A 20,776-nucleotide genomic window follows, 5' to 3' on the forward strand; every position below is an offset into this window, starting at 1 on the left:
TGAATCCATTCTTTACAGGCTTGCTGACTTCCTCCCTCCATAAATACTTTCCGCAAGATACTGTGCGTGGCCAGTAGCCATAGAGCAAATGACCTGAGCCACAATGCCAGGAAGTTCAGAGTCTTGTGGGATGGGAGATATATAACAGGAAACTTCCATCCATACTAAGACTATAGAGTAGGTGTTGGAAAACTTTTCCTTAAAGGGGCAGATGGCAGATATTTTTGGCTTTTGCAGGTGTATTGAGAGGTCCCTAAGACCACCCCCAGTTTCAATGATTTGCTAAGACTCACAGGCCTCAGCATATGGTGGTGCTCATGGCTGTGATTTGTTACAGTGAAAGGGTACAAACCAAATCAGCAAAGGGAAAAGGCACGTAGGGCAAAGTCTGGGGAAACCAGACGCAAGCTCCAGGCAAGAGTCCTCTCCCAGTGGCTGCACAGGGTGCACAGAACTCCCCCGGCAACGAGCTGAGTCAGCCTGTGGGAAGTGCTGTTACAGACTAAGCACCCAGAGTTTTTACTAGGGGCTCGTCACATAGGCAGTCTCTGCCTGGTATGTTACAAAAATTCCAAGCTTCCAGAAGGAAAGCAGGTATTGTTTATACAGTCAGTTTAGGTCCAGTGAGCTACTCTTATCAGCGTGGGAATGGTGGGAAGTCTCCTGAAATCCAAGTCCCCAGATGTCAGTCAAGGGCTGACCTTGTAAGCAGGCCCTTCCAAGGGGGCCAGTCCCTGCTGAGTTAACTGTTTTCTGCACAGAGGACCAGACAGTCGTTATCAACCCCGCTCTGCCATTGTAGCGTGAACAAAGCCACAGATAACACCTCGAGGAATGGCTGCATTTCAGTAGTGCTTTATCTGCAAAAATGGGGGCTGTCTCATGGCTGTAGTTTGCTGGCCCCAGTGCAGAGGAAAGCCACATGACCCTTGGCCTCCAAAGTCTCCAGTCACTTCCCTGAGCGCTGGTTCCCAACAGAGCTCTACGTGGGCAGTCACACAGCTCCGTGGGCCCTTTCTCCACACTCCTGAAGGAAGTAACTCCCCCACCTGGGATCAGACCTTTGGGCAAATCGAGATAGCACATTTTTTTTTTGCTTTAGGATAGAATTCAGGGTAGGCCCTCTTATTATCTTGATCTACTGAAAAATTCTCACTGGTAAACATTGGTGATTCATTCCAAATGGCAAAACTAAGTATTTCTTGCTTTAGTGAAAGAAGGTGGTTGACAATGACTCTTCAAACATGGGTGCAGGGCATAAGAGGGACCATGGGGTGAGAAGTGCACTTGAGGAGGGTAAGTAGGGGGTGGTTCTTCAGGGCCACGTTCTTCCCGATGCTTAGAAGGCCAGGGAAGAGGTGGAGAGACAGGCAGGGTCACTTCAGACCTAAGAAGAACATCAGGCCAGGGTGTAAGTCAAGGCACCAACAGGAAACAGATGGTACACTCAACATAGGGGAACCACCAAGGGTGTACTAAAGTCACAATTCTCAATGGCGCAGGTGGGTGTGAGGGCACCACAGGGATAATCTAGTCCCCTGAGGATGGTATCATGGAGCCGTTACCACTCCGAGGCCCAAAGGAATGAGGGGAGAGAGAGTTGCCAGAACCTAGGAAAGAAAAGTTATGTATTGATAGAGAAGGTTGACTTGTGAGAAGATTCAGGGAGGAAGGTTTGGGAGTAATGGTGAGTGGTGGTAAGTAAATACCCTGATGCAACCTCCCGTCCCCGCTCCGTTCTTCTGGGGGACCAGCAGCCCACTGGCAGGGCCCATCTGGAAGCCAGGGAACACAGGAGCCCACTGAAACAGTCCACAGAGTCAGCCTCACAGGGCGGAAGGAGAAGGGTGGAGAGCAGGTCTAGCGGGACAGACAGAGGCACTCATTATGGTGAGGATCTGCTCTCTAAGGTAATCCTACAAATTATCAGGTTTGGTGAGTCCACAGAAATCGACAATGAAACTACTCAAGTTTACTGATTCTTCCCATAGATCACAGTGACCAAGGTTATGAGCAGTGACCACAGGCAGAATGTCTGGCTTCAGTGTGGAATGTGACCAGAACACAGGGGCAAGGGGAGGTGATTCTACACCTAAACTGGGTGAGAAATGGCTTTGCCTCAGCCTCCTGATACCCTTCTCGTGTGGCCTGGATTTCCAGTTGACCACCAAGGAAAGTCGATGACCTGCTGTGGCTTCCAGTGTACTGGAGCTGAGGGAGAGTCTGATAACTGATAAGGTTTAGGAAATTCAATAGATGCAGTTAAGCATCTCATCCATCCACCCACCCACCCGTTCAACAACAAAGAGTCTCTAACTTGGTTCTTAGAGAGGAGAAAGCTGCCCTGGCTGGCGTAGCTCAGTGGATTGAGCGTGGGCTGGGAACCAAAGTGTCCCAGGTTCGATTCCCAGCCAGGGTACATGCTTGGGTTGCAGGCCATAACCCCCAGCAACCGCACATCAATGTTTCTCTCTCTCTCTCTCTCTCTCTCTCTCTCTCTCTCTCTCCCTCCCTCCCCTCTCTAAAAATAAATAAATAAAATCTTTAAAAACAAAAACAAAAAAAAAGAGAGGAGAAAGCTATGATCCTGTCTGGAGGATCCAACAGCCAAGTTGGGGCAACTAACACATCAGGAAACCATGGCCCAAATCATGCTAGCACAAGAACTGTCTCTGCTTCTTCCCCTTGCCTCCCCCGGCTCTTGTTACTTTGAGGACAGAAATGAAAACTCAGCACCTCCAGAAAGCCTTCCCTCAATGTGCAAGCCTGAGCCTGCCACCTGGGCTTCCTCCCAAAGATGTACAGCTATTTCTGCCCTTGGGTTGAATGTACCACACTCCCCGCTGGGGATAGAGTGTAGCTCTTAATCACCTTGCATGCCAGGGCCCAGATTTCCTGAGGCTCAGGGGCAAGGCAAGGACAGTCAGGGAGCCAGTCACTGCTACTCTGTCCTTCATCCCTGTCCTGTGGTTTCCAGTGCAGGCTCCACAGACACAAGGGGCCACCCAGGTAATAGCTGGAATCAGTTGTACCCACTTAGCTGCTCTGAAGCGCCTGGGGGAGATGCTTGAGAGATGTGTGCACTTACTACCTGGTACAGCTGTCATCAGAGCTGTTTCTTGCTCTGGCATCTGGGAAAATCATAATAGGACAGACAGTTGTTTGTTATTTAAAGAGCCAACAACAAAGTGTATTTTGAGTGGTGTAACTGCAAAACCAGCAGATCACAGGGAGGTTCAGCGGAGAGGAGTCTATCCAAGTGTCACCTGGACACCTCAGAAGTCCAGCCAGTAGTGGACTGAATCAATTAATGGCCTGAACAAAAAAAGGAGAGAACAGTTTAGTACAAGATGCCCCACGGGAGTGCCCGAGGGTCCAGGAAGTGCAGCTGTGCTTTCTGAGCAATGGGAGCCTGGAAGGTTCAAGGACGGAATGACTCAGAATGTGGTCATCAACAGGGGGCAGCTCTGCCATTCAGGGGCTATCTGAGAATGTCTGGAGTCAGTTCTGGTTGTCGTGATGGAAGCGGGGAGCAGGCTGCTACTGGTGTCTATTGGGTAGAGGTCAGGGATGCTGCTCCGCATCCCACAGTGCACAGGTCAGCCCCCACAACAAAGAATTACCCAGTCTAAGGTGTCAGGACAGCAGAGGTTGAGAACCTCTGCCTTAGACTGCTAGCAATAAAAGCTGAAATACTTTTAGGTCTTACTACCTGTCAGATATAAAATAATTTATATGCTTTATGCCACTGATTCCTAAGAATAACTCAATGAGACAAGTGCTATTATTCTTATCCCCATCTTGCAGATGACGAAACTGAGGCACAGAAAATGAGGTAACTTGTCCAATGTCATACAGATGGAGAACAGCTGACAGTCAGATGGAGGCAGTTTGACTCTAGAGCCACGCATGACCTCTCACCTCACTCACCTCCCTCCCTCGGGTCACTCCAAGTCCAGCGGCCAGGCCAGAGAGAAACAGGCTGGGAGGCTGGCTTGGAAGCTTCGCTGTGATCCCTTTGAGCCACGAGGGCTGCCTGGACTAAGGCAGTAGTAGCAGAGGCTGGGAGCGGACATTACTAAAAGGCCCATAACACAAGATGGTACAGAGTGCTGAGGGCAACATCCCTCCTGCAACTCACATCAGAGGCGGAGGACAAAATGTTAGTTTGTCTGTAGGCACTTTGTAATGCCATCCCCCCCTCCACCCTGGCCAGACACAGAAATGACATCCTGACGTTTCTCCTCCTCAGCTGCAAATGATTGGTTCCACTCATTCTCCACATGGCCCAGAAAGCTTGGCAGGGCTACAGACCCCAGCTCTGTGTTTCATTCTGATGCTTATAGGAGAAAGACAAAAATCATGGGTGAGGTGAGAGAACAAATGCATCTGATCTCAGGTCTCACCAGTGGCATTTTCCTCTCCCTCAGGCTGGGGGCAGAAGTAAGGGGTTAATAGCTAAGCTGGACAGCCTGCTAGAGATCCAGCCCACAGTGCCACCCCCCACTCAAGCACTCTTCTGCCCTCAGGGCCACAGAGGCTGGGCCAGGCAAAGACCCCCAGGGCTGGAGGTTCCCCCTGCTCTGTCACTTTATCTCCAGGACAAGCAACAGTCCCTGTGCTGAGGGATGAAGGTGAACCACCTGTCAGGTGTCCTCAGCATCCCACCTCTTCCTGGCAGGCATGGAGACGGGTCTGCCTCTCTCAGAGACTGAGTACAGGACCCGCCCTCACAGGTATGGAACATCACCTCACTGACGGGATGAAACTGCCTCAGGAGGGGGAGGGGTGAGGAAAACACACGTATTTTCGTATAGCTGTACACCAGGCCCTCTGCTAGGTACCTTCCATACCTGTGGTCACCTTCCAGTTTTAAGGCTAGAAAACCGAGGCTAAGAGAGTTTCAAAACCTCACCAGGTACACATGTAGACGGCTGCCCTCTCCCCTTGCTGCCCTGGGGGAGGTTCTGGGGGAGGCTGAGTCCCTGGCAGTTCAGGGCATGCATCCCACTCCCTGGGTCCTCAGCCTGTGGCAGGCAGGGCCTTCCCTCAGCCTGGGCTGGAGCTGGGCACCACCTCCAACCAAGTCCCAAACTGGCTCAGGCACAGAAGCATGGCTCCCTCAGAACCATTCTGAACTCACTCATCCCTCAGAACCAGCAACAGAACTACCAGGGCCGTGTCCACCAGGTTGTTCACATTGAGCCCTGGGAGCTCCAAGAACTGTGTTCAGGGGCCCCTGAGGGGGTCAGGTCTGAGAGGACCCGGCCTGGTGGATGGGGTGTAGGGCCCTCTCCAGCCCAGTCTAGGAAGATCTTCTGTCTTTCTTACATTTGGCTTTCACATAGCATTTTGTTCAGACAAAGGGTGACAAAGAGTGAAAAGGTAATGAAAGGTTTAAAAAGTGTGAAAAGCACAGCACTGAAACAGAGGCATTCCTCCAGGAGGGGGGCCTTAAGGCTTAGTAAACCTCCATTCTTAGCTTCTGCTCCACCAATGGAATTTGTAAATGCTCAGAGGAATAGCTCTGACTTCCTGTTTCCCACCAGCTCTCTTGCATTCTTTAATAAGACCAATTTACATACTTTTCAATCACCCCGCCCCTCTTCTATCCAGACGGCATAGCTACTTCAGGATGCCTTAGCCCCTCTGGAAACTCTGGAGCCAGAGCCATCCCCAGGCTGAGTCTGCCCTGGGTGGGAGAATCGTGGGATGGGCAGAGGGAGCGGGCAGGAGGGCCTCCCAGACAAGCCATGTGTGTGGAGCAAAATGGGGCTGGTTAAATTACTTGATAATAGAAACATTTCAAGACACAACAGAGGTACCAGTTCTCTTCCAAACACCCGGCATGTAGATTTTGAGGAGCTTTATTTTCCCCATTAAGTGCTGTTTCCTTGGCAACACTGCCAGCCTATGCTGTGGGGGCCCTTGAAGAGTGAGGCATCTTGGAGACTGTTAGAGATCCTCTCGCCAGAGCATGGAGGGGCAGTGGTGGTCCTCAGCTACAACCTTCCTCAGCCTGGAGAGCGGTGAGGAGGGTGCAAGGGGAGAGTCACCGTGGGACACTCTCTATAAGAGGTTCTAGAACCCAGCACAGGGGAGAAACAACTCTGTTTGCAGGGTGCTTTCATGGGCAAAGTGACCCAGGCTGACCCAGGGTCCTCATGGTCGTTTCTTTGCATACTCAGAAGGCATCTGTGTCCTAGGGGCTGTTACAGTCCACAGAGCATTAGAAGCCCAACTCTGTGGAAGGCACACAGTCTAGGGGTCAAAAATTGCACATAACGGGGTGATTACAAAGTGTCAAAATAGGGGGGTTAGCAAAAAATAGGGGGAAGAACAACCTGTGGGCTAGACCACTGTGATGGGGTGGGCTTTCTGGAGGAGGGCATGTGCGCTGGACCTTGGAAGAGAAGATGAGTGAGCAAATGAAATGGGCAGGACAGAGGAATCGACAGGATGCAGTCCTCAGTGCAACGCTCTCCACCGTGGCTGCACACTGGGATCATCTGGAGACCCTCAGCACCCACAGATCACAATCTCAGGGGGCGGGGCCTCCACATGGGCTTGTGCTTCAGGTGATTCCACTGTGTGGCCAGGTTAGACACCAGCTGTATGCAGGAGACATGGAGCAGCTGAGGGAGGAATGCAGAGACAGCACCGAGACCTCCCGGGTTCCAAGCCTCCCTCTCATTTTCGGGGGATGGCTGGATCCCCTATTTGCAGGGGCTTTGTTTTTATAACTCTGATGAGAGTGGCCAGGAGGTTGAGAAGCACTGCTGTTTAGTACAATGGTCCTCAAAATGTGGTCTCGGCATTGCCTGAGAACTTGTTAGAAATGTACAATTTTGTACCCAATTCTGCAGACCTACTGGATCAGAAACTCTGACAGCAGGGGCCAGGAACCTGTGTTTTAACAAGCCCTCCAGGTGAGTCTGATGGGGGTGAACATCTGAGAACCGCTGGTGTAGGAGAAGGGTGGCCCTGGGAATAGAGAGAACGTGAGCTTCCAAGTCGGGTGGGTCTCCACCCTCACTTCCTGGCTGGGAAGTCACTCTGGGCCTTGGTTTCCTGACCCGTAAAATGCAGCTGTGCAGACTGAATATTGATAGCTCCTACTCTGGCCACAGGAACTGTGGAGCAAGAACATGGCAGTGGGGACAGAGGTGTTCATTGGAGGGCAGCAGAAGCCCCAGTGAGGGCCCAGCTGCCCCGCCCCCACAGCCCTGATCTCCGTGCCCCCATCCTGCATCCTGAGTTTGACTGGCCTGGAGGCCTGTGGAAACAGCCAGGGGTGGGGGTGGGGGTGGGGGGAATGGGGGAGGGGCAGGGAGGGGGCAAGGGCATGGTGGGGGGTAGGTGGAGAAAGAGCAGAGCCTTGCTTTATGAAATTTCATTAGAGTGGTGTCTGTGACATCCATAATACTGCATTTTGTCGTGTATAATGCACAATTTTTTTTGCCCAAATTTTTGAGGGGAAAAAAAAGATGCTCATTATACATGCGTAGTGCCTGAATATACTTTGTATCTGTTCTTGTGTTTTGTAATTATTTGTTACATAAAATGTTTTGTACCATAGTATGCTCAAAAACAAATGCTAAAATTCCTTTATAATACAAAGAACAAGTCTCTAAATGTAAGTAAATTTAAAAGATGAATTAAAAAAAGAAAACAAAAGACTTTTTCCTGGATGTGTGAGCCCAAATCCTGGGCGTGCTTTATACATGGGTGCGCATTACCCAGGGCAAAATACGGAATGTGCTGGGAATGGGCTCTTTGTGCTCTTCACCAACAGTGAGCATCGCTGGCCCCTCTGCAGTTAGGGCGGGCTGATTTAAGGGTCTGGTCACTGGTCATTAACCCTCGACACAGAGGTTAGTTACCGTGCTGAGGGCTGCAGGGCACTGATGCTAAATTAGGAATAAAGGGCAGCCCTTTCTAAAATGATCTTATGCTCACTAACCACAGAACCAGGTAGACACAGGGACAGGAACATCGATACAGGTTCTGCTTGCTGTAACTCTGAAGGAGCAGGACTGTGGAAGGCCAGGTCCCTAGCACAGAACTCCCACTGTGAGCCCATTTCCTTGAAAGAGGGGAAACAGACTAGGCCCACCAGGGTTGGGAAGAGAGATTAGTAACTGGCAATCAGCCCATGGTCAGCAGTTGATCCAGTTTAGTCCAGCAAACACTCCTTTGTGCCCTCTAGGGTGTGGGCCTGAGCTGCACATGGGGGAGCAGACACACCCTCCTTGGAGAAGCTCTCAGCGTGGTGGGGAGACAGTCATGCTGAAGGGTGCAGGGAACAGCCTCGTGGCCAGGCTGACAGCAAGCTCTGCGTGTGGGAAGCAGGTTGGGGCTGGAGAGTTGGGACAGCAGCCTTCTGGAAGTGGTAGCCATGACTTCATGTCAACTGTCCCTCTGCTTAGCAGCACATCCAAGGGGGTCTCAGAATCTTTTGAGTCAAAAACATTCAAGGGTCTTGGAAAGAGAGCTTGGCCCAAAGGTGACTAGGGCCACTTCTGCAGGCCAGTCTGGAAGAGCTGAGCTTGTGGGTGTTGCAGGGTGGCAGGAAGAAAAGTAGCGCTTGGACCAAGGAACTGTCTTTGAACAGAACATGGTAGAAAAAGCAAAGCTAGGCTTGATTTCGGTCCCCCACTGTGCACCTGAACTGGGCAGCTGGGGAGACAGCTGCTAGGCACTCTTGCCAGGGGGGGGTGGCGGTGGGAGGGGTGGGGCCAGATTCATAGCTGCCTGTCTCTGTGTGTCCTTGCTGCATTCTAGGCCTTGTGTGCACAGCACAGGTGTCAGCCATCTCCCTGTCACTGGCTGGGGGGTTGTGTGCAGCCCAAAAAGTCTGATCAGCAACTCTAATCTGCCACCTTGCTGTTGTGCTGAGCTCCTGGTGTCCCCTCGGAATGTTTCCCTGTAAGTCCTTCTGCCCCAGGAGGGAGCCAGGTGACAGGAGTCATCCTGGGCGTCCTGCATGGAAACTGAGGCTTGGGCAGTAGTGAATTACCGCTGAGAGATCAGAGACAAACCAGATACGAGGGCTGCAGGATTCTTGATGCTGAGAGTTTTATTTGCTTTCTTAGAACAGCATTTTTACCTCAGTCTTGCCATAAGGGTAGGCATGTTTCACAGGCTGGCCAGTCAGAGAAGCCTTTTGCCTTGACCCAGTCATTGCTTCCAGGATGGGAATGTGATCCAATCTGGGCCAATAAATGTCCTTCCTGGGATTTTCTGTTTGTGAGATCAAGCTGGAAGGCTCTGAGCCCAGCACTACCTGCTGCCTTCTCCCTCAGGTAAATCAGGGAAGCTCCTGAACCAGAGCCAGACATGGACTGGCTAGTTACATGAGATGATAAAATTTCTTTTGCATTTAAATTGGGTTGAGTTGAGATTCTGTCACTTGCAAACAAGAGTTGTGACTGATACAAAACATTACAGGAGACATTTCCAGAACACCAAAGGGGATGAGGCAAAATGTTCATTAAGTCACATAGAACAGTGGTCCTCACCCACAGGGTGAATGTAGATGTTGTGTGTGTCTAAGGTTTGTTCATTCATTATGATGAAGCAAGTCACTTGTTTTAATAATTAAAGTATTGAATTTATAAATGCCTAACTTCTTTCACAAGATAAGGAAATAGCTCACTGATTTGCATGCCAGCGTGCTTTCTTCGGTGGGTGGAAAGCTAGTGAGCCTGGAGGTTCACACAGCCTTAGTAGCCCCTGGGAGTGGGCTGAGTATGGGAATATCACCCAGCATTTGGGTAGAAGTGGAGATGATGAGAACTGCAGAGAAAGCTTGAGTTATGGGGAGATAAGATCACTGTGGTTCAGGATAAGAACGAATGCCCTGGACTGGGATCACTGGCCGAGCCCTGCTTTTCTGTAGCCTCCTGTGTCTGTCTGTAGGGAGCAGTGCTTCCAGCTGCCCCGCCTGGGCCTTAGCCCTCGCCAGGGTCTGCTGCTGTGGCTGCCCCTCCCTGTTCCTCCTGCTCTTGGCCTGCACTCCCGAGGATCATCCTGGCTGCCTGACGCAGGCGCTTGTCTTGGTGGCTCTCTCCAGCAGAGCCCTCTGACACAGACAGGGGCTACAAGCAAAGGCTGCTTCCAATAGAAACACGCTGCCGAGGGAGAGGCTGCAGAGGAGGCCCAGTCACTAGTGGTGCCAAGGTGGCGGGTGAGGCCCCGGCAGTGGAAGGACTGGCCTTGTTGTGAGGAAGAAGGGTGTGTGTGCACTGGATGGGTGCTGCTGCGAGACAAGATGAGAGGGTACAGAGCCGGGGGTCAGGGCAGGAAGCTGTGAAGGGGCAGGAGATGTCATTGCACTTGGCCTTCAAGGTTTAACAATGATCCTTCTCCTCTGAGAATGGCTCTGACCAAGGGAGGACCCCGAATGATCTATATTCTGTGACTTTATGTGTCCATTGGTGAGAGTGGAACTGTTCAGTGACCAAGAAGGCTCTCTCCTCCCAGGAATTTAAAACATAAAATTACGAGAGACAGAGATGAGGCAGCTCTGCAGCTAAGACCTGTTTACCTGGAGAAGATCTGTGAACTTTTACTGCTGAGGCAGTTGGACATGCCCCTGTTCCTGCCTCCACCAGTCAACCCTCCCTTTGAGTCATAAAATGAATCACCCCAGGTTTTCTCTGTTTATCGCTTCAGCTACCCAAATTTGTTTCAGTTCTTATTGTTGATAATAACCCCATTCCCTGAAATGAACAAATACAGTTCACTGGTTCATCATGGAGTGGTCTTCAAGAAATCTCCAACACCTGCTAGCAGGCTGCTGGGTGCCATCTGGGCCCCTGTTCTGGAAGGTACTGCTCAAAGCCCCTTAGAGCTGTCTGCTCATCTTCCGCAAGCTGTGTCCACTCACCGACAAACAGCTAAGATGGAACATGTCAAATGCGCTGAGGAAAAGTGTCCTGACATTCTTCTTACCCAAGCATAACAGTCTGCCAGCCCCGCATCGATGCATGACAGTCAGTGCAGGCTCCTTAACTCCTCTAAGGGATGGACGCACTGCTCCGTCCTGTCAGGCCCCTCTGTGTTCCCCTCCCCACTGAGCTGTTACACACCCCCTCGTTGTTAGGTCAGACTGGGCCACGTGTCCTTAACCTACGAAATGTCAGTGGGAGAGATGTGTCCTTTCCAGTCAGAAGCTTCAAGAGCAGTCATGGAGGCTACCATTGGTCTGGCAGCGTCCCAGAGGGGGCTGCCCCTTTGGTGCTGGAAGAAGATGAGTGGCACAATGCTGAAGCTGAACCATAATGGCCATGAAGCAGCAGCAAGAAATAATCATTTCTTGTTTTAAGCCATTGCAATGTGGGGATCATTAGTCTAAACTGAATGATACAGAAATCGATGCTAGAGGAGGAGTGATGCCAAACCTTAAAATGTGGGACATTGACTTTGGGGCCAGGAGGTGGGTGGTGAGGAGCCATCTCTGGACGCTGGAAAGATAGTAACCTCTTTTATGAAGTTTGACACATTTGGCAAAACTGTTGCCTGCAATAACTTGTTAGATGGATCACATGGCAAATGAGCTGAGCTGTAGATGAAGAGTGCGCCTTTGTTACTATCAGCTGCTTTTGACAAGGCACAGCAAAAGGAAGATAAGGTGGGAAAATGCTTGGACATGTAGCATGACTGAGAAATGTTTGTTATTATACAGCCACGTGGGTTTTGAGGTCATCTGTTACTGGAGCACAACGAAGCCTGAACTGATTGACAGTTTTGCTATGCTCCCTCCCCAGATAATCCCACAAAATAGAATCACAAATGCAATGCATGCTCTTAAGGAAAAGTACAAGGGGATTGAGAAATACATACCAAGGGGACTTGACCTAGTGGGGGTAGAGGGGAGGGCATTGATTCAAAAAAGACTAACTCTGGATCTAAACTGCCTGATCCTGATTCAAGCTGCCATCATCCGTTCATTTGCTGTATGACTACGAACAATTACTTGGCCATTCATGCTCTCAATTTCTTCTTCTGTAAAAGCAGGAGACAATATGGTACCTACCACATAGGGCTGTCAGGGAATTCTACGGACTCAGTGCTGGTTAGTGTTAGCATTAGTAATGCTCTTTCAACACTGGCCATTCCCTATCAGATTCCAAGTCCCCTGAGGGCAGGGACTGTGCTTGTTTTGCTCACTCATGTACCTCCACTATCTAACCCAGTGGTCCCAAGCTTTCTGGCACCAGGGACAAGTTTCGTGGAAGACAGTTTTTCTACAGACCAGGGTGGGGGGATGGTTTCCAGATGATTCAAGCACATTACATTTAATGTGTACTTTATTTCTATTATTATTACATTATAGTATGTAATGACATAATTGTACAACTCACCATAATGCAGAATCAGTGGGAGCGCTGAGCTTGTTTTCCTGCAACTAGATGGTCCCATCTAGATGGTCCCATCTGGGGGTGATGGGAGATAGTGACACCGAAATGTGTTGCTTATGTCCAGTCTACTCCATAATCTTGTTTTGGTTGCTGTCACTGCAGAAAACCCTGCTTCACAAAGATGGAATGTTGGAAATGGAAGCAGGTTTTTCAGTGCTTCTGTGGCAACCTCAGGATATTCTGCCTTGACTTTAATCCAGAAAGTATGGTGATTTGAAGTTGTTTGGTGACCTTAATAAAGGCCACCGTCATTTGTGATCTCAAGCAGTTAATTCCCTTTCAGCGTTGGACAAAGTCAGTTCACCTGGCTTGTTCACAGACAGGTCAGACATTCATTTCTTACTCATTTTGGCTGGGGTTAGCAGGTGGGCTCACCACAACTGTGCCTGAGACAGGTGTGCAGTGCGGAAAAGGAGCATGGAGGGAAATGGTGAATAAAATAATGGGTGGGCCATGCATGGACTAAAATGAGTGTCGGATTCTGACTTAAAGCCTGCCACCAGATGTAGCTTACTTGTCATCTGCCACTCACTGATAAGGTTTTGCTATGAGTCTGCAGGCAATTGATTTATTATGGTTTCTGTGCAGCCCAGCCTCTCTGCTAATGATAATCTGTATTTGCAGCTGCTCCCCAGTGCTAGCATCACCACCTCAGCTCATCAGGCAGTAGATTCTCATAAGGAGCACACAACCTAGACTTTCATATGTGTAGTTCACAGCAAGGTTCAAGGTCCTGTGAGAATCTAATGCCTCTGCTGATCTGACAGGAGGCGGAGCTCAGGCGGTAATGTGAGCAATGGGGAGTGGCTGTAAATACAGATGGAGCTTTGCTCACTTGTCTACTGCTCACCTCCTGCTGTGTGGCCCAGTTCCTAACAGGCCTCCGACTGGTACCAGTCAGTGGTCCAGGGGTTGCGGACCCCAATCTAACCCACTACTTGATGCACACATACACTCATGGCATACTTGTTGATCACATGAATAGGAAACTATACCAGAGGCCCTTAACTTTAGCTCAGAAATCCACCCAGGCTCCCTCCCTGGTACCTGTTTCATTCTCTTACTCTAACACTCCTCTGAGCTTCTCTCTGTCCAAGGTTTGGACCAGTATCTTTGATACCCCCCTCCATAGAGCCCTGAGGTTTAATAGCTTGGATAGAACAGGATCCACTTTGCAGTACAAGGTCCTCAATATTAACCCCCAGGACACAATCTGTGCCAGGCCCACCTGGCCCTGTGAGCAATGAGGGGGCTCATGACAACAGTTATTCTGCACTGAGCTGAGAGTTCAGAACCTTCTCAGGGAGAGAGGGTGTGCATGTGTAACAGAGATTTTAACATAAGCACAATGGGGGTCTGGACTCACCAGCAATCTCAGTGACCAGAAAGATGGGAGCAAAGAGCAGGATAGTAAAACCTGTAGGCTAAGGTCCAGCAGGGAGAAGTTACCCAGAAAAAGAGACTCCATGTGGATGGCACATTGGTGCCTGATTTTAATTTGTACATATAAATCTCTTTATTTTGCCTCTTCCAAGATCATCTCTATCTCCATCTCCCTCTTCCCTGGGAAGAGGATAACTGCTTCAATGGGGAAAGAAGGTCCAGCCTCTGTCTTCCCTGGATGTTGTGGACCTCAGAGAGCAACGACAGATACACTGCACTATGACAGAGAAAGTGTTAGAAAACTAGGGCCGCTCTTTGTAGGGATTCCTTTTCTTGCTGTACCACAAGGCAGGTGCTGAATGAATACTTTGGGGTGGATAAATGAATGAGCAAATGAGTGAATAAATTAAGTGATACAAAGTGAACATAATAGGGTATTATGATAGGTTATGGAAATGGCCACAGATTTTCCCCATCCTTGCATACAAACCACTTTACAATGTAACTTTGTAGCTCCTCCTTTCAAAGGAGTCTATTTTCTGTCCTTTGAATCTGACCTGTGACTTTGACCAATGGCACAATTTCCATGGCAAATGTGACATAAACAAAGCACTCATGTGCTAGCACTTGCTGCTCTTAGATACCCTGGTCACCAGCATCATATGAAGTAGCCGGGGCCCACCTGCTGGACAGTGCAGCCCAGAGGCTTTCTCACTCCAGCTGACAGCTGGCCTCCAGCAGCCAGCTCAACTAGCTGACCAGCAGTTGGCCACAGATGCCAGAGTAAGCCCAGCTGAGACTAGCAGAAGAAAGGGCCAGCCCAGCCCTGCCCAAATTGCTGACCTGCAGAATCTTGAGCTAAATAAATGGATAAATAAGTAAGTCACTAAATTTTGGGATAGTTCAGTATGTAGCAAACATGTTCTGTTGCAGATGGCTCATTCCACAGGTGTGTTTGTAAAGCATGTGGCACAGTGTGTAGGTGCTCAGCAAATTGCTGTTCCTTTTTTCCCTCCTGATTGAAAAAAAATAATTATAATAATAATATTTCCCATTTAATGAGCTCTCTCTAAATGTCAGGGATTCTAAGTGCTTTACAAATACACTTATTTAATCCTCAAAATAACTCTGAATAAGTGGGGTAATATGAACTGCATTTTTAGGTGAGAAAACAGAATTAGAGGGAAAGGAATGGACAACAAGCAGCAGAGCTGGGAACCGAACTCAAGTCAGCTGGCACCAAACCCAGCTCCCAACCATTGCAATATATTGCTTCTTATTCAGGAAAGAAGGGATTCCACCCCTTCTATCTGTGCCCCTACTGCTGTAGCACTCTTCCCACTCTGCTTTCACTCCACACATCCTGTGGTTCCTTCATGGTACAGGCTCAGCTCCTCCTCCAGGAAGGCTTCCCTGACCACTCAAAGTCACTGTGCTTTTCTCCTCAGCAGCTGGACTCTGTTCCTTTCCTCTGGCAGAGTGGAGTCTCCCCAAAGCCCTGCTGATCCTGGACTGAATGCAGGGTGCTGTGGTGGGGGGAAGTGGTTCAGCTGTTGTGAGGACACAATGAGCTTTGAAGTGGTTGCTTTGTCCTGCGCACGAAAGCTGGGAAGCAAGGGTGACTGCAGTGGCCGCAGTACAGAGATGTGTTCCCCCAAACCGATTCCACCACCCCTTTTCCCCTAACCTCCTAGTTCCCATGGGGCCTAAGTGTGCACATAAAATTTAATTTTTGTTGTCTTTATGAGGCTTTCTTGTCCTCTCTAAAGTCCTGATATACTCTGTTCTTCCCCTGGCTTCTTTGCCCTCCCTCGTGAGTCTTCTCAAACTGCCTATCAAACTCGCAGTATCTTTCAAGGACAATCCTTTCTTTTTTTAAAAAAAAAATATTTTACTTATTTATTTTTAGATGGAGGGAAAGGGAGGGAGGGAGAGAGAAAGAGAAACATCAATGTGTGGTTGCCTCTTACACGCCATCTACTGGGACCTGGCCCACAACCCAAGCGTGTGCCCTGACTGGGAATCAAACTGGCAACCCCTTAGTTCGCAGGCTGGCACTCAATCCACTGAGCCACACCAGCCATGGCAAGTACAGCTCTTTCTAACCAAAAGGGACTCCTCCTGTCCCTACCACAATGGCTCTTCCTAGGGGACAGTGCCACTTTTGCATGCTATTGCCATCATGGACACAGATTGGAGCTGACACTCTCCTCTCCCTGCAGCACCCCTACTATACCTCAGCTCTACCATCCCCATATAAAAATAGTTTCTTCTGATTCAGCAGAAAGGTAAAAGGACTCATGGACATGGACAACAGTGCTGTGATTGCTGGGGGGATGGAGGTATAAGGGAACTAAATGGTAATGGAAAAAATAAAATAAGGATTTCATTTAAAAAAAATCTCCTTCTTAAGCCTCTGATGGCAGACACCACCATGCTCTGTCCCCTTGTTCTTCTCACCTGAGTGTGTCTCGGGCACTCTGCCACATGCATCAAGGCCACTGGCATCAGGTTCACAGCTTCCTCTATGTTCCACTGGACAATACCTCAGGGTCTTAGGCAGTGAATGAGCCAACCTGCACCATGGCCTCTATTCCAGGGAGAGCCATTTGCATTCCACCTCAGCCACCCACACCCAGACCCTGGTTCTCAGTGCCTGGGACTGTTGCCCCCCTGAAATCTTATCCTTCATTCCCTACTTTCACCCACCTACCTAGTAGGCTTGATGGCTCACTCCCTCACTTTCCAAACGCCTGCTCATCAACCTAATGGAGATCTTTGGAATAATAACCTTTATTCCTTTCCTCCCATACTTTCATCTCCTCCTGAAGTCTCCATGTCCTTAGAAAGGCTGCTCCCAAATTCCTTCAACTACCCCCTTGCCAGCACCTGCAGGTCTGTAATTCCTTATTCTTTCTGTCTTCAACACCCTATAAATCTCACTTCCACAACCTTGTTCAGCTTTTCCACACCTGTTCCCTGGATGCTGGGAGCTAACCAAGAAAATCACAGAACTGGGCAAGTGAGACCCACCACAGCCTCTTGGTCTTCAACTTTAGCTGGCCCCCCACACCACCTGCTTTCAGCCTGTTCGACCACCAAGCCAGTTGCCCTTAGCAGACTTCCTAAAGCTTCTCCACACTCTAACAAAACCAGACCCTTCCGGCTTTACCTGCAAGACAGCCTGGAGGTTCCTCTTGGACCTCCCTCTGTCCTGCCCTCAGGCCTCAGAGGCACAAGGCCCTCTCTCGCAGTCCAGGGCCACACCCACTGGCCTTGGGCCCCATCCCCTCCTGTCCTTGCCCAGTCCCCACTCCCAGATTGTTGCTTCATTCTCTCCACATACATTTGGTCTGTTCCTCTAGTGACTGCTTTCTCTCAGCTTCAAAACATGCTCCCTTATTGCTTTCCTTCAAAATCAAATCAGGACACACACTTTCTCTCAACACCACACCCCTTCTGTTGGCTGGCCCCCTTCTCTGTCCGTTGGTAGTGACCTCCGGAGAGGAGGAGTAGGAGGAGTCTACACTCGCTGGCTCCACCTCCTCACTCACTTCCCTGGACAAAGGCCCTCTTGCTTCCACATCCTCCTGGACATTCCACAACCACCACATATGTCATGGGGGACGAAACACTCCTGTGACATCGACTGTCCTCATTTCCAGGGTCAGGTGTCAGGGCGAAGCTTGCCACCCTAAAGCCCCCAGAGGGACTGAGAGAGTGAACACTGACTCAGCCCATTTTGTTAGCATCACTTAAAAGGTTTTAGTTTTCCATGAATGTCCTCATTCCTTTATTCAGCATGCATTTACTGAGCACCTATAACACCCCAGGCCAGTATGACTGAGTGACTTCTGAACTGCCCAGAATATTCCAAGGAGCTACAGATACTGCAGAGATGTAAATGTGTTCTACAGCCCAGTTCTACACAAGCTAAGACCAGCAAGTCCTTTTTTCCTGCAGAGAAAAATGCTATAAAATTTTCTTTTTTAAGTGTGTCCTTCCTCCTCAGCCAACTTCCCCCACCACACACACACACACACACACACACACACACACACGTTCATGCATTTAATAGTGTATGTCTGAGTAAGAAAAAAAAGAAAGCCGTTCTGGTGATTGATTTAGAGGGCCCAGCTCTGCTAACATGTCCAGTATAACACAGTGCTAACCTCAAGGCCTCCACTAAAGTTCTGTGCTGGCAGGACTAATGCGCAGCAAGAAACCAATTTCAGGAAAAGCAGCTGGGACAAAGGCAGTGTGGGGACAATGGAGTTAGCTGGGAAAATCAAATCTAAGAATCCATTTATGCCTGCGATATATTCTGAACACATCTACTTAGGAACTTTCTTGAAATAAATAAGCACATCCTTAAGTTGCCCTGATATAAACACCATTCAGATGTCCCCACTCAGTGCCACCAACTATTCCCAAATCCCAGGCCCAGTTTCTTATGCTTCTTCTTGGTCACATTCTCAGCTAGTGGTGGCACCACTTCCTCCAGAGCCCCTTTGAAATGCACGGGGATGTCTGGGCCCCACAGGGACACTGCTGCTGGTCAGGGCCCGGGGAGGGGCAGTGCCTCCCACTGCGTAGGGCAGTCCCACATAAGGAAGAACTGCCCCGCCCAAAATGCCACTGACGCCCTACTGAGAAACAGCAGCAAGGGGCAGTGCAGAATGCCACCCACTACCTGAGGGTCTGTACTTTGTGCAAAGGGCAGGAGAGCACTCACATGGACTATGAGAAAACCTCCCCACTTTCTGCTCCAATCAGATAAAAGAGGAAGTCCCTGGGTGGGGGGCAGGGTGGGGGGTTGTACCTGTGCTATTCAAGAGCAGATTCCCTCCTAAGACAGAATGCTTACAACTAATCCTCTGTTGCTGGCTCACTGCTCTTTTCCTGGGCTTTCCTGGATGCAGTTCTCCAAGGCCGTCTGGAGTGGAGAGCACGTTACAGAAAGCTCCAAGGTAGGTGTGGGAAGCAGTATCAGTCAATGTGGCCCTGCCATTAGGAGAACCCTGGGGTTCACCTGGGGAATTTCTCTCACCTGGGAGTTGAGTCAAATGAAAAGGCAGGCCAGCTTCCGTGTGCCAGCAAGCCTTGGCAGCAGGAGAGGCCTAGATGGAAGGAGGTGTCTCCTATTCCTGCCCGAATGCACACGGCGGCTGGCCCTCATCAATCAAGCAAATGGCTTCCATCCCAGAGGAACAGGGCGCATCTCCCACGCTCCCATCCCTGGGTCTCCGGGAAAAAAGATACCAGGACTAAAGGAAGAGGTTACAGGCCCCACCAGACCTCACCTTGACTAAAATAACTAACACCACTAATAAAAGTAAAAGCAACCTCAACATATTGGTTGAGGACTTACTGTGTGCCAGGCATAGGACTAAGAACCCCATGTATCTCTCCATTTAATCCTCATAAAACTGCTGTCGAATGGTTTTTTACTCCATCTTACAGATGGGAAATCAGGCTCTGGGTTGAGGCTGTTAACTGGCAAAGCCAGTGTGTCTGAGCAGATTGCTAGGATGCCTTTGTTAGGAAACTCCCTTCACTTACTCAAAAACTCACCAGCTTGATGAACAGATCCATTTACCAACCAGAGGTGCACGAGCACCTGCTCCTAGCCAGGCAGTGTGCTGGGCATAGCGGATGTGCTGGAGAACAAAGCAAAATGCTTGCTCTCGGGGAACTTAAGATCTAGTGGTGAAGAGAGACCGTTATTAACAAGTAAACAAATTCACGTATAGCCAGCCACTGTGAGTGTGACCACATTTATACATACAATACGAGAGCTGTGATGCAGGCAGGGATCGGTGCAGAGATTGGAGAATAATGAGTTAGAGCACCATAGGTGGGGTGGAGGAAGTGCACCACCACTTTCCCACCTGAGGAAGTAGTCTTAGGCTGAGACCTGATGGACAAGAGGTGGGGAAAGTGGGGGGCTTTGGATCTGATGCAGTGGTCCTGCAATGCTGAGACTAGATGTCCTCCAACGGGGAGATGGTTGCCCCAGTTCCTGGGGGGAAGCAGGGACCCCAAAAGCAAGAAGCACATGCAGACTGCCCTCGTGAGTCAGGGAGCTGAGAGAGCTGGCTGCCTGTGTCCTGCACGTCCTGGCCTGGGGTGCTTGGGCAGGGCGGTGTCAGTGGGGGAGCATTTTCAAATCTCCTTCAGCCCAGTCTCAGGGGCCTGCCACAAGATCTTCCAGGGAGAAAACTGCAAATTAGACTCAGTCTTCCTTTACATTCTAAGAAGAAGAGCATGCCCATTGGTTGGATAACTCAGCTGCTCCCTCCCCTGACCTCTCACTGCAGCCTTTATATACCCAGCAAGTGTGCTCTGATACCTCCCAGAGGCCAAGCTTCGTCACACCCCACTGGGGAGGCTCACTGTCCTGTCTGGTGTCCAGAGACTGTCCTGGGAGCAGAGGCCACATACTGAATGAAACCAGGGAGGCAGTCCTGAGTCCAGCTCTGAGCATGGGCTCTGCGGTCAGGCAGCCAGGCCCTCCCACATGGTAACTTGGTGCCCTGAGGCCCAGTTTTCTCCCCTGTACAAGTAGGTGAGAGCAGAACCCACTTCCCAGGGCTGCTGAGAGAATTAATAGAGATTGTACGTGCAAAAAAAAGATGCTTAAATGTAAACTGTTGTTAGTATTATTATCTTTGGGCAGACTAGCAAGCTCTCAAAAAATGTTGACAGACTTCCCTGATTAGAACAAGAAACTAACGTCACTGTGCCGAGTTCTATGTCAGTGTTGGTGCCAGGCACATAGGGACTTGTTACTTTATTTAAACCTCCACACCCATGACATTTTCCTGATTGGGAAGCTGAGGCCCAGGGAGGTGAAGCACCTTGTCAGAGAGAGCAGGGCCAACACGAGATCCAAACTCGGCCCCTCTGACACTGGCTAGGGGCCTGTTCTCGTGTCCAGAGAGGGCTGAGGAGCAAAGCTCTGAGGA

General features: G+C 49.8%; 1 protein-coding gene across 1 annotated transcript in view; it reads right to left on the reverse strand.

Annotated features, from left to right (window-relative positions):
• Nucleotides 1–20,776, reverse strand: part of GALNT18 (polypeptide N-acetylgalactosaminyltransferase 18) — a 319,011-nt gene that overhangs the window by 14,388 nt on the left and 283,847 nt on the right. The window lies entirely within an intron of this gene.

The sequence above is a fragment of the Phyllostomus discolor genome, chromosome 6 (genome assembly GCF_004126475.2).
Source record: "Phyllostomus discolor isolate MPI-MPIP mPhyDis1 chromosome 6, mPhyDis1.pri.v3, whole genome shotgun sequence".
NCBI classification, from domain to species: domain Eukaryota; kingdom Metazoa; phylum Chordata; class Mammalia; order Chiroptera; family Phyllostomidae; genus Phyllostomus; species Phyllostomus discolor.